Raw genomic sequence first — 24426 nt, 5'->3', positions numbered from 1 at the left:
GAGAGAGAGAGAGAGAGAGAGAGAGAGAGAGAGAGAGAGAGAGAATGAATCCCAAGCAGGCTCCACACCACCAATGCAGAGCCCGACGTGGGGCTTGAATTCACGAATGATGAGATCATGACCTGAGCCAAAATCAAGAGTCAGATGCTTAATTGACTGAGCCACTCAGGCACCTGTTTTTCTTTTTCAAGATTGCTTTTGCTATTTGAGGTCTTTGTCATTCCATACAAATTTTAGGATAGCTTGTTCCAGTTCTGTGAAAAATGCCATTGGTATTTTGATAGGGATTGCATTAAATGTGAGATGGATTTGGGTAGTATAGACATTTTGACAATATTTGTTCTTCCAATCCATAAGCATGAAATATCTTTCCATTTCTTTGTGTCAGCTTCAGTTTCTTTCATCAGTGTTTTATAATTTTCAGAGTACAGGTCTTTCACCCCTTTGATTAGTTTTATACCTAGGTGTCCTATTTTTGATGCAGTTGTACATGGGATTATTTTCTTAATCTCTCCTGCTGCTTCATTTTTGATGTATATAAATGCATTTCTGTACTTTGATTTTGTATTCTGTAACTTTACTGAGTTAATTTATGGGTTCTAGTAGTTTTTTGGTAGAGTCTTCTGGGTTTTCTACATAGAGTAACATGTCATCTGCAAATAGTGAACATTTTACTTCTTCTTTACTGATTTGGATGTCTTTTATTCTTTTTGCTGTCTGATTGCTGTGGCTAGGACTTCCAGTACTATGTTAAACAAAAGTGGTAAGATTTGACATCCTTGTCCTGTTCCTGACCTTAGAGGAAAACCTCTCAGCTTTTCCCATTAAGGATGATGTTAGCTGTGGGTTTTTCATATATGGCCTTTATTATGTTGAGGTATGTTCCCTCCAAACATACTTTGTTGAGAGTTTTTATAATGAATGGATGTTGTCAAATGCTTTTTCTACATCTACTGAAATGATCATGTGGTTCTTATTTTTTACATTACATATGTGCCATATCATGTTGATTGATTTGTGAATATTGAAACATCATTGTATCCTAAGAATAAATCCCATTTGACCATAATGAATGATCTTTTTTTTTATTTTATTTTTTTTTTCAACGTTTATTTATTTTTGGGACAGAGAGAGACAGAGCATGAATGGGGGAGGGGCAGAGAGAGAGGGAGACACAGAATCGGAAACAGGCTCCAGGCTCTGAGCCATCAGCCCAGAGCCCGACGCGGGGCTCGAACTCCCAGACCGCGAGATCGTGACCTGGCTGAAGTCAGACGCTTAACCGACTGCGCCACCCAGGCGCCCCTTGAATGATCTTTTTAATGTACTGTCGTTGTGGTTTGCTGATACTTCCTTGAGGGTTTCTGCACCTATGTTCAACAGAGATGTTGGCCTATAGTTCTCTTTTTCTTTTTGTAGTATCTTTACCTGGTTTTGGTATCAGGGTAATTCTGGCCTCATAGAATGAATTTGGAAGTTTTCCTTCCTCTTCTATTTTTTAGAATAGTTTGAGAAGAAGAGGTATTAACTCTTTTTTAAACGTCTGATAGAATTCACATGTTAAGCCATCTGGTTCTGGGCTTTTTGTTTGTTGGGAGTTTTTTGATTATTGACTCAGTTTCCTTGCTGGTAATTGGTCTGCTCAAATTTCCTATTTCTTTCTACTTCATTGTTGGGAGGTTCTATGTTTCTATGAATTTGTCCATTTTTTCTAGGTTGACCAATTTGCTGGCATATAATTTTTCATAATCTCTCATAATCCTTTGTATTTCTGTGGTGTTGGTTATTATTTCTCCTTTTACACTGTGATTTTGTTTATTTGAGTTCTCTCTCTCTCTCTCTAAATATTTATCAATTTTGTTGATCTTTTCAAAGAACTAGCTCCTGGTTTCATTGAGTTTCTCTATCATTTATTTCTGTTCTCATCCATATTATTTCCTTCCATCTACTGGTTTTGGATTTTGTTTGTTGTTCTTTTTCTAGGTCCTGTAGGTGTAAGGTTAGGTTGTTTATTGGAGATTTTTCTTGCTTCTTGAGGTAGGCCTGTATTTCTATAAACTTCCCTCTTAGGACCACTTTTGCTGCATTCCAAAGATCTTGGACCATTGTGTTTTCATTTTCATTTGTCTCCATGTATTTTTTTATTTCCTCTTTGATTTCTTGGTAGACTCATACATTATTTAATAGTATGCTATGTCACCTCCCTGTATTTGTTCTGTTTCCACATTTTTTTCTTGCGGTTGATTGCTAGTTTTACAGCTTTGTGTTGAGAAAAGATGCATGGTGTGACTTAAATCTTTTTAATTTGTTAAGATTTGTTTTAGGGCCTAATATGTGGTCTGTTTTGGAGAATATTCCATGTGCACTTGAAAAGAATGTGTATTCTGCTGTTTTAGGATAGAATGATCTGAATATATCTGTTAAGTCCATCTGTTCCAATATGCCATTGAGTTCATCATTTCCTTATAGATTTTCTGTTTGGATGATCTGTTCATTGATGTAGGTGGGGTGTTAAAGTTCCCTACTACTAATGTGCTACTATCAGTTCCTTTATGCTGGTTATTAACTGTTTTATGTATTTGGGCGATTCTGTTTTAGGTGCATACATATTTAGAGTTGTTATATCTTCATGTTGTTTGTCCCCCTTTGTGATTATATAATGTTCTTGTTTGTCTCTTGTTACAGTCTTTGTTATAAAGTCTACTTTGTCAGATATAAGTATTGCCAACCCAGCTTTATTTTCATAGCCATTTGCATGGTAGATGTTTCTCCATCCCCTCACTTTCAATCTGCAGGTGTCATAGGTCTGAAATGAGTCTCTTGTATGCGGCATATAGATGGATCTTGTTTTTTATCCATTCTGTCACCCTGTGTCTTTTAATTGGAGTGTTTAGTCCATTTACAGTCAAAGTAATTACTGATGGATATGTATCTTTTGCCATTCTATGCCATCTTTTTGCCATTCTATTACTTGTTTTATGGTTATTGTTGTAATTCTTCTCTATTCATTTCTTTCCTTGTTTTCTTGTCTCACCATAAGCTGCCTTTTTTAGTGATATACTTGGATTCCTTTCTCTCTCTTTTTTTTTTTTTTTTTTTTGCATATCTTTTACTAGTTTTTGATTTGTGGTTACCATTAGGTTTGTATATAATGTCTTCTGCATATAGCAGTCTATATTAAGTTGTTGGTCATGTAAGTTTGAACACATTGTTTACTCCTCCCCCCTCGCGCCCCCCCCCCCAATTTTAGATAGATGGTGGGAGTCCCTTGGCTGATTTTGCCTATGTGCTTCCTACATTTCTTGTTCTCACATATGGTCTTTCCTTTCCACTCAGAGTCCCCTTTAACATATCTTGTAGGGATGGTTAGTGATTGTGAATTCTTTTAACCTTTGTTTGTCTGGGAAACTCTTTATCTCTTCTATTATGAAAGATAGCCTTGCTGGATAGAGTATTCTTGGATGCAGATTTTTCCCTTTTGGCAATTCGAATATATCATGCCACTCCCTTCTGGCCTGCAAAGTTTCTGTAGAAAAATCTGATGATAGCCTATGGAGTTTCCCTTTTATGAAACTGTTTTGTTTTTTCTTTATGCTTTTAAAATCCAATCTGTATCAGTACTTTTCATCAGTTAATTACTATGTGTCTTGGTATAGACCTCCTTGGGTTGATTTTATTGGGGGCTCTGTGGCTCCTGGATCTGAATTTCTGTTTCCTTCCCCAGATTTGGAGAGTTTTCAGCTATTATTTTTTCCAATAGATTTTCTGCCTCCTTTGCTATCCCTTCTCCTTCTAGGATCCCTGTAATGCAAATGTTAGTATACTTGATGAGTTGCTGAGTTCCCTAAGTCTATCCTCATTTTGCATATTTTATTTCCTCTCTCACCTGCTCAGCTTGACTGTTTTCCATTACTCTGTCGTCTGGGTCACGATTCATTCTACTTCCTGTAGTCTGCTATTTATTTCATCTAGCATGTTTTTAATTTCATTTATTGTGTTCTTCATCTCTGGTTCTTTTTTATCTCTTTGTTAAGGGTCTCACTGATGCCCTCCACTCTTTTCTCAAGTCTAGTGAGTATATTTATGACCATTACTTTAAATTCTAGGGGCGCCTGGGTGGCGCAGTCGGTTAAGCGTCCGACTTCAGCCAGGTCATGATCTCGCGGTCCGTGAGTTCGAGCCCCGCGTCAGGCTCTGGGCTGGTGGCTCGGAGCCTGGAGCCTGTTTCCGATTCTGTGTCTCCCTCTCTCTCTGCCCCTCCCCTGTTCATGCTCTGCCTCTCTCTGTCCCAAAAATAAATAAAAAACGTTGAAAAAAAAATTTGAAAAAAAAAAATTCTCTATCAGGCATCTTACTTATCTTTGTTTCACTTAGGTCTCTTGCTATGGTTTTGCCCTGTTTTTTTCATTTGGGACATATTCCTCTGTCTCTTTCTGTGTGTTATGAAAGTCAGCCACTTCTGCTTTTGAAAATAGTGGCCTTATGAAGAAGAGGTCCTGTAGTGGCCTTGCAGTGGAGTGTCTCCTGATTACCAGAAGCTGACAGTTTAGGATGTCTCCTATGTGTGTTATTTGCACTCTGCTGTTGGGGCTGATCTGCTTTTTCCTTCAGTCCAGTCAGCTGCAATGGCTCTCTTTGACTGTTCTGGGCAGGGTTTGGTCCCTGCGATGATAGTGGACTAGGCTAGAGCTGCCTTGGGCTTGAATTGAGTTGGACCAGAGACACAGTAGCACCATACCACAAGGTGCTTTCCCTGTGTTGTCCCCTGAGAAGCTTTCGTTGGTGGGCAGGGCCTATAACAGACCAGCTGTCTGACCCCAGCCCACTGCCGGGGCCACAGTCTGACTAGTATGTGTGGTTGCCTTTCCCTCTCCTTGTGGCAGAAGTCACTTTGGAGTGACAGAGATGCTTGCATACTGCCAGGATTGTGGCCCTGGTTTGAATGGGCTCTGGCCAAGACTTTAGTGAAGGGTGCAGTCCCAAAAAGCATGTGAGGTTCGGATGCACAGTTTTAGCAAGGTTTGCATGTTGGTCCTCCACCAGAGGGGACCTGCCACCATACTGCTAGGACCAACGTTACATAAAGTGTGCTGGCAGGGAGACAGTGCTGGCATGGCTCATACTGGTTTCTGTGTGGAGGGAACCCATAGCACCAGGACTGAGGCAGGCCTGGCTGGAGAAGACAGATTTGCCAAAGCCAGACAGGGCAGGGTGTAAGCAACTTAGGTAATGAATTATGCACTATGTTGATTCCTGCAGATGACCATGTATTTATGCTGGGGCCTGGGGAGGGAAATGGTACCTGCTAGCTCCTTTGTTTCTGCAGGAGTCTTCCAGAGATCTCTGTCTCTCCAGGACACATTCTGAGATTAGTAAATAACTCCCTCTCTATGCCCCCAGGCGTTTTCCAAACTGTTGCTTCTGTCCTGTATCTCTAGGGGCTGTTATTTGTGCTGTCTTTTTAAGGGTGGTAGTTCAGTTTCCCTCTTGCTCTCGTGGCTCTCCCAGAGCCAAGCATGCTGATTTTTAAAATTATAGGCTTTAAGTCCCACTGGTTATAAAAACTCATGAAATTTGTCCTATACCTATTGTTTTGTTTGTCATATGAACTTTGCTTCTGTTATATTATTTTTTTATGTATTGCAATTTTGAATTGTGTAATCATTTCTAATGGAGTTGTATCTTGTAGAAATCTGCTATCATCTGACTTTCATGGGTATCACTCTAGAGATGCTTTGTGGCTACTTCTGCCAATTTTCCCTCATCTGCCAAGATGAGGTCTTGGGAAGATGCAAATTGAAGAATTGAAACTGAAACCCAAGCTATGTATTTTAAAAGAATAATGCCATATTGTATCCTGTAATTTCTAGTTGTTTTATATCAGTAGGTTTTGTTTTTATTTTACAGGTCTATCTCAGAGTTATTGTGGCTTCAATTCCAGATCACACATAAAAGTGAGTGTCACAATAAAATGAGTCAAATGAATTTTTTTGGTTTTAAGTGCATATAAAAGTCACATGTACACTCTGCTGTGTCTATTGTGTATAATAGCATTATGTCTGAAAAATGTACATACCTTAATTTAAAAATACTTTGTTGCTAAAAATGCTAACAATCATCCTAGCTTTCAGTGAATTATTGCTTTTAGTGGTGGAGGGTATTGCTTCAGTGTTGATGGTTGACCGATTAAGATAGTGTTTGTTGAAGGTTGACATGACTGTGGCAATTTCTTAAAATTAGATGTCAGTTTCTTGCTGTTTCTACCACCTCACCTCTGCACCCACCTACAAAAAGGGACTAGACACTGAGGAACAACAAGTACAAGGCCAGAGGTGAGTGCATACTTGGTTTTTAAGAATAGTAAGGAGGCCAGTGTGGATGCAGCATGGATATTTGGGAATTTAATGGAAATGTTATTGGGAGATAACCTGGAACCAGGTCATTTACAGTTTAATAGGTCATCAGAAAGGCTTTCAGTTTTGTTCTAAGTGTGATGTTCAATGACCTAATGAAAGGTCAAAACAAGGAAATTACATGATTTGGTTTATATTATGGAATAGTCACTCCAGCCTCCAAGGAGGGAGTTGGAAGAGAAATGAAGTGGTCCATATGAGGAATAACAGTGGCATGGCCTAGGGTTGAGGTAATAGTGGCAATAAAAAGTGGTCATACTTGGGGACTACTTTGAATTTAGCTCTTACATTTGCTGATGGATTAGGAGTCAAGGATTACTCCTTTTAATTTTATCTAAGTTGCATGAGATGCTACGAGGTGCTATGAAATCACTTTGGTGTGTTAGTTTGGGATGCCTATTAGACATACAGGTAAGGATGTTGCTTAGGGCATTAGATACAGGAGTCTGGAGTTCAGGGGAGAATTGAAGCTCAATATATACATTTGGAAATCATCAATATGTAAGTGGTATTTAAAACAATATAATTGGGTTAGATCATCCAGGGCAGTGCTTTCTAATCTTTCTTATGTCACTGACTACATAAAAAATTATAATAGCTGTATACTTGAAGAGGCAAACAGACAAAGTTGTGTGAAGCTAGAAGTGATGACCAGGAACCTCCAGGAATCACATCTCAGAAATGTTTATAACCTGTGTGCTCACACTGGTTAGGACAGTAGGGGCGCCTGGGTGGCGCAGTCGGTTAAGCGTCCGACTTCAGCCAGATCACGATCTCGCGGTCCGTGAGTTCGAGCCCCGCGTCAGGCTCTGGGCTGATGGCTCAGAGCCTGGAGCCTGTTTCCGATTCTGTGTCTCCCTCTCTCTCTGCCCCTCCCCCATTCATGCTCTGTCTCTCTCTGTCCCAAAAATAAACAAACATTGAAAAAAAAATTAAAAAAAAAAAAAAAGCATGCCATGGTAACTTCAACACTTAGAGGTCACAGAGTAGGAGAGTATTTAGCAAGAGACTGATAAGAACTTGCAGGTGGTAAGAGAAAATTAGTACCATGTGGCATTCCAGAAGCCAAGTAAAGAAAGTGATTCGAAAAGGAAAGAGAATCAACTCATCCACTGCTGCAGTTAGGTTGAGTAAGAGGGGGATCAAGAATTGACTATTACCTGTTTTAGAGATGAATGAACTGAGGCTCAGAGAGATTTCCCAAGGCTGGGGATGGGTCTGAGAATCTACATTTTGAATAAGATTCCAGGTGACGAAGATGCTGCTAGTTCCTGGATCACATTGACCATTAAGGCTTCTAGACCAAACTCTTTTGCCTAATTCTTTTCTTTAATTCTTAAATAGAAAACATATATTTTAAATGTCTATTTTGAGGCAGAGAGAGAGAATGAGCAGGGGAGGGGGAGAGAGAGAGGAGGAGACAGAGAATCCCAAGCAGGCTCCGCACCATCAGTGTGGAGCCCGACATAGAGCTTGAACTCACCAACTGTGAGATCATGACCTGAGCTGAGATCAAGAGTTGGATGCTTAACTGACTGAGCCACCCAGGTGCTCCTGTAGGAAATACTTTCTTAAATAAAATGGATTATTAGATCGGGCAAATTGAGATTTTCAAGGACCTTAACAATTATTATTTTAGTCTAGTCATGAAAATGAAAGCCTGATTAGAATGGGTTCAAAGGATATCATAAGTGAAGAGAGAGTGGCAGTGCATTTAAGGAAATCTCTTGAAGAGTTTGACTCTAAAGGGGAGAAGAGTAATAGAACAGTATTTGAACGGAAATGTGTGAGGGATTTTTCATTTTCTAAGGGAGCTATTATAGCATGCTCTTGGACTTAAAAATAACCCAATGTTGAGGCACCTGGGTGGCTCAGTTGGTTAAGCATCCAACTTTGACTCGGGTCATGATCTCACGGCTAGTGGTTTCAAGCCCCATGTTGGGCTCTGGGCTGATAGCTCAAAGTCTGGAGCCTGCTTCGGATTCTGTTTCTCCCTCTCTCTCTGCCCTTCCCCGGCTTGCAGTCTGTCTTTCTCTCTCAAAAATAAATAAACATCAAAAAATTAAAAAACCCAATGTGAAGGAAAACATGATATTTCAGGAAAAAGAAGGGATTCAGTCCCAGAGTAAGTGAGAAGGTATTCATCTGCACAATTGGGTTACTTCAGTCCATGTACAGCCAGGTTATTTGGCTTTATATAGGGGAGTGAATAATTCATCTTTTTTAGCACGTAGAATGGCAGAGACCATGAGTACAGACATAAATTGGTTAGTAGATTTGTTGGTGGCAACATGTTAAGTGGAGGAGGGACAGTAAAGCAGTTTCTAGACTGCGAAGGCTCTTTAAGACCAAAAAATGAAGAAAGCAACTCTATACCATTTACACAGAGTTTTATTCAGGGTAACTTACTGATAGGGGTTGGGCAGATGATAACCCATGTCATTATGCAGCTATTCTCTGCAGTCTAGGCATTAATCCACAGCTTTTATAGAGTGAGAGACATTGTGGTGTAGTCAAAGGATATATATCTTAAGTAGTGCCTTCTGTGAAGATACAACAAAAAGAGAAAACTGCAGGGCACCTGGGTGGCTCAGTTGGTTAAGCGTCTGACTTTGGCTCAGATCATGATCTCACGGTTTGTGAGTTCAAGCCCTGCATCGGGCTCTGTGCTGACAGCTCAGAGCCTGGAGCCTGCTTTGGATTCTGTCTCCTTCTCTCTCTGCCCCTCTCCACTTGTGCTCTATCTCTCTGCCTGTCAAAAATAAATAAATGTAAAAAAATTTTTTAACAAAAGAGAAAACTACAGGCCAGTATCCCTGAGATACAAAAATCCTCAAAAAAATATTAGCAAACCTCATACAACAATACATTATAAAGATCATTCACTACATTCGGGTGGGATTTATTCCAGGGATGCATAGATGGTTCACTATACACAAATCAATGTCATGCACTATATCAGTAAAACAAAACAAAACAAAATCATATGATCATCTCAATAGATGTAGAATAAGCATTTGACAGAATTCAACATCCAGTCATGATAAAAAAAAAAAACTCTCAACAAAGTGGAGTTAGAGGAAGCATAGCTTGACATAATAAAGGTCATATATGAAAAGTCCACAGCAAACATCAGACTCAGTGGTGAAAAGCTGAGATCTTTTCCCCTAAGGTCAGGAACAAGACAGTGATATCCACTCTCACCACTTTTATCCAACAAAGTACTGGAACTTGTAGCCACAGCATTCACACAAGAAAAATAAATAAGAGGTAGCCATAGTGATAAAAAGTTAAACTGTCACTATTTGAGGATCACATGATGTTGTACACAGAAAACCCTGAAACTGCAGCAAAAAGAAAAAAAAAAAACTCCTAGAAGTAATAAATTCAGTAAAGTGGCAGTATACAAAATTTATACCCAGAAATTGGTAGTGTTTCTATACACAGAAAGAGAAATTTAAAAAACTCCATTTACAATTATCCCAAAAATAATAAAATACCTAGGAATAAGTTTAACCAAGGAGGTGAAAGACCTGTACTCCAACTATGAAACACCGATGAAAGAAATTGAAGATGATACAAATGGAGACATATTCTATGCTTTTTGATTAGAAAAGTTAATGTCAAAATGTCCATATTACCCAAAGCAATCTACAGAGTCAATGAAATTCCTATCAAAACACCAACAGCATGTTTCAAAAGCTAGAATGAACAATACTAAAATTTATATGGAACCACAGAAGACCCTGAATGGCCAAAGCAATTCTCAGAAAAAAGAACAAAGCTGAATGTATTATAAAACCAGATTTCAATATATACTACAAATATATAGTAATCAAAACAGTGTGGTACTGGCACAAAAATAGACACAAAGATCGACAGAACAGAATAGAGATGCCAGAAATAAACCCATGATTATATAGTCAATTAATCTATTGACAAAAGAAGCAAGAATCTACAATGAGTAAAAGATAGTCTTTTCAATAAATGGTGGTGGGACAACTGGACAGCTACCTGTAAAAGAATGAAACTAAAGCACTTTCTTACATCATACACAAAAATAAACTCCAAATAGATTAACGATTCAAATGTGAGACCTGAAACAATAAAAATCCTAGAAGAGAGCATAGGCAGTAATTTCTATCACATTGGCATAGGAACATTAGTCTAGATATGTTTCCTAAGGCAAGGCAAACAAAAGCAAAAATAAACTGTTGAGACTACATCAAAATGAAAAGTTTTGCAAAAAGATACCTGGCTGAACAGGAAAAGATATTTGCAAAGGACATATCCAGTAAGGGGCTAATATCCAAAATGTATAAAAAACTTCCACAATTCAACACAAACCACCCCCCTAAATAATCCAATTTAAAAATGGGCAGAAGACATGAACAGACATTTCTCCAAAGAAGACACATGACCAACAGACACATGAAAAGATGCTCAACATCACTCATCATCAGTGAAATGCAAGTGAAAACCACAATGAGCTACCACATCAAACCTGTCAGAATGGCTCAAATAAAAAACACAAACAATTGTTGGCGAGGATGTAGAGATAAAGGAACCTTCATGCAGTGTTGGTGGGGATGCAAACTGTTGGAGCCTCTGTAGGAAATATTACGGAGGTTCCTCAAAATATTTAAAATAGAATTACTATAGGATCCAGTAATTCCACTACTGGGTATTTACCCTAAAAAAATGAAAATGCAATTTGAAAAGATATGCACTCATGTGTTTATTGCAGCATTATTTACACAGCCAGGATAAGGAAGCAACTCAAGTGTGCATTGATAGATGAATGGATAAAGAAGATGTGTTGTGTGTGTGTGTGTGTGTGTGTGTGTGTGTGTGTGTGTCCACAATGGAATATTAATCAGCCATAAAAATGAGTGAAATCCTGCCATTTGCAACAACATGGATGGATCTGGAGGGTGTAATGCTAAGTGAAATAAGTCAGAAAAAGACAAATACCACATGTTTTCACTCTTAGGGACTTTAAAAAAACAAAAGAAATGAACAAAGACAAACTGAAAAACAGACTCTTAAAGAGAACAAATGTAGTTGGCAGAGGGGGAGGCAGATGGGGGAACGTTTGAAATAGGTGAAGGACAATTAAGAGTATACTTATGGGGTGTCTGGGTTGCTCGGTCAGTTAAGTGTCCGACTTCAGCTCAGGTCATGATCTCACAGTTCATGAGTTCAAGCCCCATGTCAGGCTCTGTACTGACAGCTCAGAGCCTGGAGCCTGCTTCAGATTCTATGTCTCCCTCTCTCTCTGCCCCTCCCCCATTTGTACTCCCTCTCTCTCTGACTCTTTCTCTCCCAAAAATAAAAGAAAGATTAAAAAATATTTTAACAAAGAGTACACTTATTTTGATGAGCACTGAGTAACATATAGAATATTCAATCACTATATTATATACATGAAACTAATATAACCCTGAATGTTAATTATACTGGAATTAAGATAAATTAATAAATAAAGATTAAAATAATAAGAAAAACTTTCACACAGCAAAGGAACGAAAAAACAACCTACTAAATGGGAGAAGATATTTGCAAATAAGGGATTAATATGCAAAATATTTAAAGAACGTTACAACTCAACACCAAAAAAAGAATCTGATTAAAAAATGCACAGAAGACCTGAATGGACATTTTTCCAAAGAAGACATACAGATGGCCACAGACACATGAAAGATGCTCAACGTGGCTAACCATCAGAGAAATGCATATCAAAACCATAATGAGTTATCAACCTACACCAGTTAGAATGGCTACAGTGAAATTGACAAGAAACAGTAAGTGTGTGAGGAAGTGGAGAAAAAGGAACCCATGGGCACTATTGGTAGGAATGTAAATTAGAACAGCCACTGTGGAAAACAGTATGGAGGTTCCTCAAAACAATAGAAATAACATCCAGTAATTCTAGTATTGGGTATTTACCAAATTTGAAAAGATACATGAGGGTGTCTGGGTGACTCAGTTGGTTAAGCATCTGACTCTTGATTTTGGCTCAGGTCATAAATTCACGGTTTCTGAGATCAGTCCCACATCAGGCTCTGCACTGACAGCATAGAGCCTTCTTGGAATTCTCTTTCTCTCTCTGCCCTTCCCCCTACTTGTGCGAGCATGCTCTTTCTTTCAAAGTAAATAAATTTTTAAAAAAGGTATATCCACCCTATGTTTACATTACATACGGCATTATTTACAATAGCCAAGATAGGAAGTAACCTAAGTGTCCATCTATAGATAAATGGATAAGGAAAATGTGGTATGTATATGTGTATACACAATGGAATGTTACACCACCATAAGAAAAGATCAGAATGAGCCACTTGTGACAACATGACTGGACCTAGAGGGTATTAGGCTAAGTGAGATAAGTCAGACTGAGAAAGACAAATACCATATGATTCTACTTATAAATGGAATCTAAAAAAAAAAAATGAATAAACAAACAAAAAGCAGAATCAGAACTATAAGTACAGAGAACAAACTGGTGGTTGTCAGAAGGGAGGGGGTGGGAGGTTGGGCAAAATGGGTGAAAGGGAGAGGGAGATACAGCTTTCTAGTTATGGAATGAATAAGTCACAGGAATAAAATGCTCAGCATAAGGAATACAGTCGATACTGTAATAGTGATGTAATGGGACAGATGGTAGCTATACCTGTGGTGAACATAGCATAATGTATAAACTTGGAAAATCACTAAGTTGTACACCTGAAACTAATGTAACATGGTATTTCAACTACACTCAAAAAATTTTTAATTAAAAATAAAGTGGTGCCATCTGTGCACTAGAGGGATTCTCAGAAAAAGCCTTTCTGCATTGCAGTCAAGACATGGGTTAACCTCCAAGGATACTGGAACACATAGTCCTGAGTGAGGTAGGTCATTATGCAAACATGAGCAAGATGAAGGGCCAAAGATGGAGTCAGTATTGTCAGCACTCCTAAGGAAAATAAGAGAGTTCTTAACTGTTTACTGTTCCATTTAGTACAGTAAATAAAAATATCCACTGTGTGTGAGTGGCACAGGAGTTCTTTTTATGTTCAAAGAGAAAGGAAACTATTTTTTTTTTAAGATTCTCAAAGAATTGAGGAAGTGAATTGGCTAGGTAAGTGTTGGAGTTCTGGCTTAAGATTTGTGGTCATAAATTTTAAATTGTATGGTTGTGTAGTTGTGAGTTTAGCTCCAGCAGGAGCATGCACAGAGCAGACAGAGTTGTACCTAAGTATGGTTGGGTTTTACCAGTGAGTACAACAGGGGGACAGAGGGGCAAGAAGTTGAGGTTAGGTGGAAGGGAGTGATTATAATGGTTAGCCATGGAATCTAAGCGGGGTAAAAAGACATGTAAGTACACAGGGTAAATGATAACTGAAAAAGTTGGTAGGATCAATAAATTAAAAATCCCCATGGGATCAAAGAATTGTTTAATTCAGAGTGTTTGAGGATCGGAGTTAAAATATAGGAGGTGGTACTCTATAGAGAGCTGCATGCTTGCTATTGAAGGTGTCATGGACTGAATGTGTCCCCTTCAAATTCATATGTGGTGGTATCAGGAGATGGGGTTTTGGAAGGTAATTAGGTCATAAGAGTGGAGCCGTCTGAATGGCATAAGTATACCTACAAGAAGAGACTCGAGGGGTGCCTAGGTGGCTCAGTCAGTTAAGTGTCCAACTTCAGCTCAGGTCATGCTCTCATGGTTCATGAGTTTGAGCCCCACGTTGGGCTCTGTGCTGGCAGTTGAACGCCTGGAGCCTGCTTCCGATTCTGTATCTCCCTCTCTCTCTTTACCTCCCCCACTCATGCTCTGTCTCTCTTTCTCTCTCTCAAAAGTAAACATTAAAAATAATAATAAAAAAAAAGAGACTCGAGAGATGATTTTTCTCTCAGCCATGTAGGATATGAGAAAATGGCTGCAAACCAGGGAGAGTACCCTCATCAGCCACCTGATATACCAGTGCCTTGATCTTGGATTTCCCAACTTCTTGAACTGTGAGAAACAAATGTTTGCTGTTTAAGCCACCCAGTCCATGATACTATGTTATAGAAGCCCAAACTGACTAAGATGGCGGGGGCGGGGTGGGGGTGGGGGTCATTAGTTTTGTGAGGGTGAGAGGGCATTGGGTGTTGTGTTTTTTTATTTTGTCTTTCTGGTTATGACAAGTTCTATGGACATAGGTTCCTGGGTGTAGTGAAGAATAAGGTCATAGTAGAGGACAAGGTCAGGGATGAACCGAAGTTTCAGGGTGTGGGATGAAGCAGTCATGTGGAAACAGAGATGACCAACACTGATGACAAGTCACAGAGTCACATGCAGTCATCTGAAAAGCAGTAAGAGATATGCTAAAACCTTCAGTGAATACAGACAAGTGACTAGAAGGATTGTAGATGCTTACAGTGTGGTGGAACGAAGGGTGATAACCCAATATAATTCTTCAAAAGGCAAGGACGTTTTTTAGAGCTAAGAACAGCTGTTGGGAGACAAAAGGGAGTAAAGGGGCAACTATTCCACTTCCAGGCCCAGGCGGTTCTGCTGCCTTTACCTCATTTTCCCTAATGCCAGACAAGCCTGGCCAGTGCCTTTTGGAGATAAACAGCATAGGACTGTGAATAGTCATTTTTGATTTGTGAACCATCAAAGTATCCACACGAGAAGTGAAAATAAAATACCACCCAAGTTGGGCTGGAAACGAGAAGATTAGCATCTACATGTTCCTATTTTTAATATGCAAAATACAATTGCAGAGTATGGAAGTCAAAAGACTCTGGTCTCATAGTAATGATTAGAGCCAAAAGTAACTTAATTTCACAAAGTTACTTTGTTTACTGATTCTAAATACATATTCACACATATACATACAGGCTTATAAAAACTAATTTTTGTTTATATAATTAAAACTACTTTAAAATTTTTTAAATCCATTAACTATATCTGCTCTTATTATCACAGTTGATAAATAGGTATAATTATTCTATTATAATGGTATGCATAGAATATTAAATGTAATGAAGTGAAAATATGATTTCACAGTTTTACAACTTTTTCCCTACATAAGCATATTTTACTGTTTTAACTTTGCTGAAAAGATTTATTTTAAGATGTACCCATTTTATTTTTAAATGTGCCCTTGTATTTTGTGTTTCTTTTTCTGCTTAGTGATACTTAATCTTCTTATTATAAACCTTTTATGTGATTTGTATGCATATTACTGCTTTTCAAAGTTGATGAGCTGTTCTCACATTCTTTCAAACACACATAATAGATTGATTTTTAAATTCCCAAATGTTATAAATAATTACTTCTAAAAGAATTCTATGTGAAATCAAAACTTTTCTGTGGAAAACAGATGAATTTTAGTTTATTTAAACTTCTCGATGATTGTCAATGAATTGCTGCGAATGCTGTAATAGAATACAACAGAGACGTTGAGGGTGGCACTGAGAGTCTGTATACCCAGATCATTTTATGGGTTCTGGAGAAAGAGTTAAGTTACAGTTAAAATTCATTGCTTTTACAGAATTAAAAGCTTGAGAAAGCTTGGACATTCAGAACGTGGTCTCCGGAGTCAGGCTGCCTGGGTTCAAATCCCAGCTTTACCACTTACAAGAAACGTGACCTTGGGGCGCCTGGGTGGCTCAGTTGGTCAAGCATCTGACTTCAGCTCAGGTCATGATCTCATGGTTTGTGGGTTCGAGCGCCACATCTGGCTCTATGCTGACAGCTGGGCACTGCTTTGGATTCTGTATCTTCCTCTCTTTCTGCCCCTCCCCTGCTCACACTGTCTCTCTTTCAAAAATAAATAAACATTAAAAAATATTAAAAAAAAAAAAAAAGAAATGTGACCTTGAGTGAGTTACTTAAGCTGTCTATGGCAGGCACTATTATTGTCCCTTATACAAAAACTGTCTCTACCCATCTCCTCTGCCCTTTTCTTGTTGACAGAGCATTCACGCTCCTACAAAGGCTAGAACACCAACTATTCCCCTAGCTTCCCTTAAAGTTAGGTAGTAGTCTGTGATCCAGTCCTGTCCAATGGGATGTGAAAAAAGTCTGTCAGGGATATTCTAGGACAGGTTTTCCTTCCTGTTAAATAGAGAATGGAAGGCAACGCCATTCTTTTTCGGCCAATATTGTTCTGTCTCTCTGATGTCTGAAGCTGTGGCAGCCAAGTTGTGAACTATGAAAGGACAAGCCAGAGGGCCAACCTGAGGGGGACAAAGCAGAAAGAGCTTGGGTCTTTGATGACATCCCTAAGCCACTGGGCAAACCCAGGGAGGTTTTGTTAGAGTTCCGTCCTGTTAGATAAGAAAATGTCCTCATTATTTAATCCATATCTAACTGGACATACTGTTACTTGCTCATAAGAGTATCTTGATATATTCTCCAATTCAGTGTGGGATAGATACAACGACAGCAAATACCTTGTCTTGTTTTTTATCTCAAGAGAAAGTTTTCAACATTGCATAATGACATCTATAAGGTTTTTCAGAAACCCTTTATCAGTAAAACCATTTCGAGTTTCCTAAAAGTGTTCTTTAAATTATAAATGCAGGCTGAATTTTTCTGCATTTGTTTAAATTATCATGTGATTTTCCTCCTATATTTTGTTAATGTGACAAACATTCAATTATTTGCAAATTGAATTCCTGGAAACCCAACTTGTTTGTGATGTAATTAGTCTGTTACCCATTTTGGAGATTGCTGAATTTGGTTTGCTCTTTTCACCCATATTTTAAATAAGATTGACTTTTAGTTTTCCTTTCTCACAATGCCATTGTCAGATTTTGGACTGAAGATATGCTGGCTTGATTAAGTGATTTCATAAAAGTCTTTTTCAGTTTTCTGGAAGAGGTTTGCAGAGTAGAAATATTTCTTCTTTAAATATATTTTAGAACTTGATAGTTAAACCATGTGGGCCTGGAGTATTCTTCGTAGGAAAGTATTTAATTATAAGTTATTTTTAATAACTGTAAGAATATTCAGGTTTTCTATTTCTTCTTGTGTCAGTATTGAATCAAATATATTTTTCACTTCATTCATTAATATATTGGTATAAAATTATCTGTAACATTCTCTTACTATCTTTTTAATATATGCATATTTTGCAAACATGTAACCTTTTTGATTCTTCACATATTATTTATGTCTTTATTTTTTTTTCTTAATCAGTCTCTTTGCTTTTTATTTCATTCATTTCTGCTTTTATATTCGTTATTTTCCACTATTTACTTTCTTTTTAAAAAAAATTTTTTAACGTTTATTTATTTTTGAGAGACAGAGACAGAGTGTGAGTGGGGGAAGGACAGAGAGAGAGAGGAAGACACAGAACCCGAAGCAGACTCTAGGCTCTGAGCTGTCAGCACAGAGCCCAATGCAGGGCTCAAACCCACGAAGATCATGACCTGAGCTGAAGTTGGTCCCTTAACCGACTGAGCCACCCAGGTGCCCCTACTTTCTTTTTTTTTTTTTAAGTCTATTTATTTATTTTGAGAGAAAGATCATGAGCAGGGGAGGGGAAGAAAGAGAGGGAGAGAGAGAGAATCCCAAATGGGCTCCTCACTAACAGTGAGGCTCAAACTCACAAAACTGTTAGATCAAGACCTGAGCTTAAACTAAGAGTCTGTCACTTAACTGACTGAGCCACCCAGGCACCCCTTTTATAATTGTTTCATCTACCTGCAAAAAGGAACCTTTTCCATCCTTTTACCTTTAGCCTTCCTGAATATATAGCATACATGCTTTGGATGTGTCTCTTATAAAGATATAAAATTAGATAATTTAATCCAATCTGATAATCCTCTCTTTAATTGGAGTATTTAATCTATTAATATTCAATGCAAATGTTGATTTACTTGAATTAAAATATATCATTTTACTCAGTTTTTATTCGTCCCATGTCTTTTACATTCCTTTTTATCCTTTCTCCTTTCTTCCCTTCTTTTAGATCAATTGTTTTTCTATTTCATATTTTCCTTAGTCAGCTTTGAAATTAGTTATATGCTGTTTTATTATTCTGTAGTAATTATCCAGAGATTTCAACATGCATACTTGATTTATCAAAGTAATCTTTTTTTTTAAGTTTATTTATTTTGAGAGAGAGCACATGAACAGGGCAGGGGTAGAGAGAGAGAATCCAAAGCAAACCCCATGCTGTCAGCATAGAGCAAAACATGAGACTTAGATCTCACAAACCATAAGATCATGACCTGAGCCAAAATCAAGAGTCAGACACTTAACCAACTGAGCCACCCAGGTGCCACTATCAAAGTAAGCTTAGTTGATGCTTTTACTCTCTTCTGAGGTGATGAAAGGACCTTGGAATACTTGGACACTCTTAACTCTCCTCCCAACTTACATGCTATTATTGTCATATATTTCAAGTCCTCTATATTTTTTAAACTACATAAGTCATAATAATTGTTGTTTATAATTATTTATAATTGTAAATACATAAATATTTATAAATACATAATAATTTATGTTTACTGAAATTTTTACTGTTTCTTTTATTCATCTTCCCATTCTTACTCTCTGAATTTCTATTTAGTATCACTTTCCTTCTTTCAGAAAAATATATTTAAGGTTTTATTTACTATGGATCTTCTGGTAGAAAATCCTCACCATTTTTGTTTAATTCATCTTTATTATGGAAGGATATTTTGATTGGGTATAAAGAATTCTAGATTGGTGCATCCGTTCATATTATTGCTTTCAGGCTTTCATTGTTTCTATTGAGAGAGCATCTCTCAGACTGCTCTTTCTTCAGTGTAATCTCTTCTTCCCCTAGATGTTTTTCCTCTTTTTAATTGTTATTCTTCAGTTTTACTACGATGGATTCAGATGTACATATCATTTTATTTGTCCTGAATCTAATCATATAGTTTCTTAAACCCGTGATTTGTTGTCTTTTAGCAGTTTTTGAAAAAAAAGTCACCCTTTATCTCTTCAAGTATTGATTCTTCCCATTTCTCTGATGTCTTCCTGGCACTGCAATCAAATGTGGATTAGACCTTTATATTCTTTCTTCTGTGTTTTTCGCATTTATCTCCTCACATTTTGCTTAGATCTTCATCTGAAGTTTAGATATTTTCTTCCAAGCTCTTTCAATTCACCAATTCTTTCTTCATTTGTGTGTAAATTACTGTTAATCCACCCACTGATTTCTTAATTTTGGTTGTATTTTTTACTTGCAAAATTTACGTTTGGATAAGGGGTTTTTGGAGGAGTCAAATGTGCTGTTATTTTTTGTAGTTTCCAACTCATGAGCTAAATTATTTTATTTTATTTTATTTTATTTTTTATCTCTTTGAACTTAGCGAGCAGGTTATTTTAAAACCAGTGTCTTATTAATTTAATATCTAGTGGTCTTACGGTTCTGTGTTTATTGTCTGTTGTCTCTACTGATTGTCTTTATGCTGACTAATCTCCTTATATGCCACATTATTACTGACTGTGTACCACATATTGTATATAAAAATTTGTGAAATGCCAATAATCCTATATATTTTTCCAATCAATGATTTTACCGCAGGCCACATGGAGAGTTTATCCAAATCCTAAACATTTACAGATTAAAATAGATATCTAGGTATATCTAAAAAGGAAATTGCTGAATATAAAAATTAAAGCTGGAGTAAGCTGTCTCTTTTTTTTTCTTGTGATTTTTTTAAATAGTTTAAGTTTCTGCTAATCATGTCAAACTCTCCTTTTTTTTTTTCTTAACTATTCCCCATAATTGAGTCAGCATGTATCCATTTCAATTATTTCAGTTGTATATGACAGAGAAATCTAAAATAGCTCAGGACTAGAATTTACTAGAAAGTTATCAAAGACTCAGGATCCTTCCAGTTCATAGCTCTGCTATCTACAGAATGTGATTCTAATACTCAAGGTCCATATGGCTGCTAGAGCTTCAACATCACATCTATATTCCAGGGAGACACAATATTTTTGTTTACATTTTATTGGCTAGAACACCATCACATCAACCTAGAAATATAGTCCATGACCTGTGTAAAATGTGTGTTCATTCATGAAAGTGAAAGAGGTGAATTAATATTAGGTGTTAACAGTCTGTGCCTCAAAGGACCATGGATTAAGAAACAAAGAGAATTGTAGTGCATTTACTATAAAACTAAATTAGGTTGTGAAAATGTAATATTTTCCAGGTTATTTATCCCTAATGCAACCAACAGCAAGGAGGGCATCATGAGAAAAGAAATCAAGGCTTGAGAACCTGAGTTGGAGAAAAAAATTATTTGAAAAAGTAAAAAAAGGAATAAAAATGTATGGGCAAAACGAATAGGTGACGAGTGACTTTCCAGGCAGCTTGATACAGTTTAGAAAACTTGTAAATTAAATACCAAGCTCATATTTTTCAGATGGAATATTTTTGTACTATACTGTTGGATGTGCAGGAATCAGAACACCTTAAAAGGTATGCCTATCACTTTCAGGATGAATCCTTTCAGAAAAAAAATGCTCAAAACTCATATCTACCTCTTAATTAAACACATGACAATTTGATTTCTCACTCATGAAATCTTTTCTCTAGACCATGTCCAAAATAGCACTTTGGCTGGCTAGGTTTGTGAGGCATTATTCATAGCACCTGCCCTTGTGGAATTCTAGGGGACTCCAGAGGATTTTATGCAAGTGATGTCAAAGGGTAACACAAGATGTTTTGTAAAGTAGGTTAACATAAACATTTTCAAATAATTACTTGGTTTGGAGACTACCTACTCACTTAACATATTTTCCAATAATTCTTATATTTGGTAAACTCTCTTCCTGAGCCTCAAATTGTCATACATATTTATGCTGTTAATTTTCCAGTGACTATTCTAAAATATGTCAGTGTTGATCGATGGATCTAAATTCTAAATGCTATCATGTTTTAAAATGCAAATCTGCATTGCACAATGTCCCTTGCCTTCTTTTTCTTTCAGGGCATTCTTACCTCTGGTCTGTGCTTTGCAGTATTACAGCTTGTAATAATCTGCCTCTGATGCTAGAAACCAAAGTTAAGAAAATCCATTTAATTCAACAACAACAACAAAGTCTTGGGGAAAAAAAAGAATGTACTTTTTCCTTAGTTCATTTAAAAGCAAATGAAAGTTTAGCTCTCAGGAGGGAAGAGATAGGTCAGGCTGTCTTTTGCCCACTTGCCAGATGATGCTAACAAGCCATTGTCTTTCCCCACTCAGGCATGAATGCCTGAGAACTCTTTTTCCTCTGCTTACCATTGCCTTAACCAGCAATACTCTTCTCAGACAGCAAGATACCTGAATGTCTAAACATTTATCTATACTAATACAGGCCCATTCCATGTGAATGCCTGCCAGGCAGGAACTAGGCTGTCAGCTTCATCCCATCAAAAAGACTTTCAGTCCCAAGGACTGATGGCAGGTTCCAATTGTTAAGTCATTCTTGCTTGAACTGAATTTTAAAGTCAGGCTCCTACTGTTAAAGAATGGAGCTCAAAGAGCGCATTTAGCCAGAAATGTTGCAATTCTAAATATAATACTCTTGGCTATGGATTTTGTTCTTGTTGTCATTATTTTTAAAATTTGGGTACTGAGTGAAACTCGAGGGCAGCAAATAATGTGGAAGGGCAACCAATACTGCATAATAGTTCTTGTTTTGGTACATTTGCTTTGTAGTGATTTATTAAGGGAGACTGAAAAAGCCTGATTAAAATGCATAAACAGTGCTGAACAGTAAACAACCATGTCTAAGGATGAAAAAATGGGACCCACATGCTGTGCATGGAAATTGCCCTTAACAACATGGCCTATTGTTGAATAGATAGGAAGCCAAAGGTTGCTTGTAATCAAATTTGAAGTTTCCCATCACTTATAAAAGCAACACTTCCTTGTGCAAACGTTTCAATTTGTTGTAGTTAAAAACTGCTTCCTGACTTAATCCGTACAGAAACCAGGAACTCTTTTGACTGTCAGGTGGAGAGAAAAATTTAGAGAGCCCACTAGACTCAAAAAGACTAAATGAAACCAAGTTTGTATGTTGAGGGAGAAATTACATCTAAAGAATTAACAGGAGCAAATTGAAGCAGCACAGAGCTCAAGATTTTTTTTTTTTTTTTTTTTTTTTTAGTATTTCATTTAAACAGGCAAAAAGGAGTTCGATGGCTTGCCTAGGTGCTCACATCACTTCTTTCTGTCACTCAGAAATAAAACAAATGTTAAAGAAAATTTTTTAAAAAATGGCTCACTACAGCCTGAATCCAGCCTATGGGGAAAGACTCAAAGAGAAAAATCATTAACAACATCACAAGACTGATACAATGGCTGAATTGCATAAGTATAAATTATTATATGATAATTCCTAAAATTTATGGTTTGAAGAATGATTGTTAATGAAAAAGATAAAAAAAATAACTGTAAACTTTTAAGCCATGTTTATGCTTCCACTGTATGGATACGGTAGAGGATAAAGAAAAATAAAGAAGGAAGTTTAATTTCTTTTTAAATACTATTTGTATTATAATCTATAGTGTCTTAAAGTGGAAAGCACTTTTAAACTGCTTTAATACCTTTCTCAAAGAAAGTTAAAGAATGAACAAAAAAGTCATTTTCCATCCCCTTAACCAAATATGCCTGTAACAGCAATTAAAAAACAATTCACAAGTCTTTAAAAAGATTCTTAAGTAATAAGTCATGAAAAAATTCATAAGTCATAAAGTCTTATGCTTAAGTATTTAGGTCTTTTTCATTTTCCGGTAATAATATGGTAATGAGCATCCTTATACTATAATCTTTTATACCTTTCTCATTATTTATCTGGCACAAATTTCCTCACATACAATTTCTAGATCATGGGGCATGAAAATTTTACTTATTGGAAACTGGCCTTCCAGAAAAGTCTCACCATTGTTCATCCTACTAGTAGTACATGAAACTATATTGAAACCATCACTTGGTGTTATTTCTTCTTAATATGTGCCAAATTAATAAGTGAAAATGGCATCTTTTAAAAATAATTTGCATGTCTTTGACACACCTTTTAGAATTTTAATAATTCTCATGATTTTTTTCATTGTTCTTCCTGTATGAATTATCTCTTAATAATGTCTGATCCTTTCATAGGGCAGTGGGAAGATTAAATGAGGTAATTCATATAAAGCACTTAATAGAGTGATTAGAAAATCTGAAGTGTTTAATAATAGTTAATGAGTTTTAGTTACCGTTATGGGTATTGATTTGTTTTCTCTTATTACAGATACAAAGGTGGTCAGTAAGGAAACTCAACTTAAACAAAGATGGCATTGAGCATGTAAATGAAGATATGTGCTTAATAGTAAAAGTAAAATTATCCTTTCCATAAAGAACATGAAATTACAAATCTATGGAGAGAAGAAGTTCTTGGTAAGTAATTTATTCATGCTTCTCCTAATCCCTGTAACCACCACAAGCACTTCCCTTTACCTTAGGAACAGAGCCATGAGTCCAAGTTTCCAGTGCACAGAGGTTTGGGGGTATTTGTTATCCTGAGAACTGCTCTGTGGACCACTTAGGCATGTATGCAGGGGGATACAAAGCTGCCAGCTATGAGGAAGGAAATGCAAGTATGGGCCAAGTAGGACCTCAGCGGCCAGGATCAACAACAGAAGGAGCATCAAAGGGGCTCTTACTCTACCTCAAAACCAGAAAGTAGGCTTTTCAGTACATTAAGAGAGAGTGGCTAATTTTTCCTAACGTCATGAGTATAATTTCCAATTTGGCAATAATTGCAATCATCCTGCTAAACTAAAACTCCCTGCCTCTAAACTCTTGCCTCACCCATCCCTCATTACATTGCTACAGATGTGTCATCCGAAACAGGATGGATTATGCTCTTTCATTTTAGAATACTTTAATCTCAAAAAATAAAAAAAAATAAGCTCTTCCTCCACCTCCATACTGTTGCTCATGAAAGTAAGTGTTAACCATTAGCATAACATCCAAGACCATCCTCCATCCAGCCCTAACCTACCTTTTTCAG

General features: G+C 37.1%; 1 long non-coding RNA gene across 1 annotated transcript in view; it reads left to right on the top strand.

The window, feature by feature from the left end:
* The window catches only part of LOC121038692 (uncharacterized), a 33413-nt gene extending 9607 nt beyond the window's left edge, over positions 1-23806 (top strand). The window contains exons 2-4 of the long non-coding RNA XR_005794450.1: positions 5908-5954; positions 6241-6332; positions 23665-23806. This is a non-coding gene — a long non-coding RNA (uncharacterized LOC121038692). The remainder of the gene's footprint in view (positions 1-5907; positions 5955-6240; positions 6333-23664) is intronic.
* The last annotated feature ends 620 nt before the right edge of the window (positions 23807-24426 follow it).

Source organism: Herpailurus yagouaroundi, unplaced genomic scaffold, assembly GCF_014898765.1.
Source record: "Herpailurus yagouaroundi ecotype Mexico unplaced genomic scaffold, PumYag 166, whole genome shotgun sequence".
NCBI lineage: Eukaryota > Metazoa > Chordata > Mammalia > Carnivora > Felidae > Herpailurus > Herpailurus yagouaroundi.
Note: the sequence above shows the minus strand (reverse complement) of the source record. Positions and strands in the feature narration are given on the sequence as shown.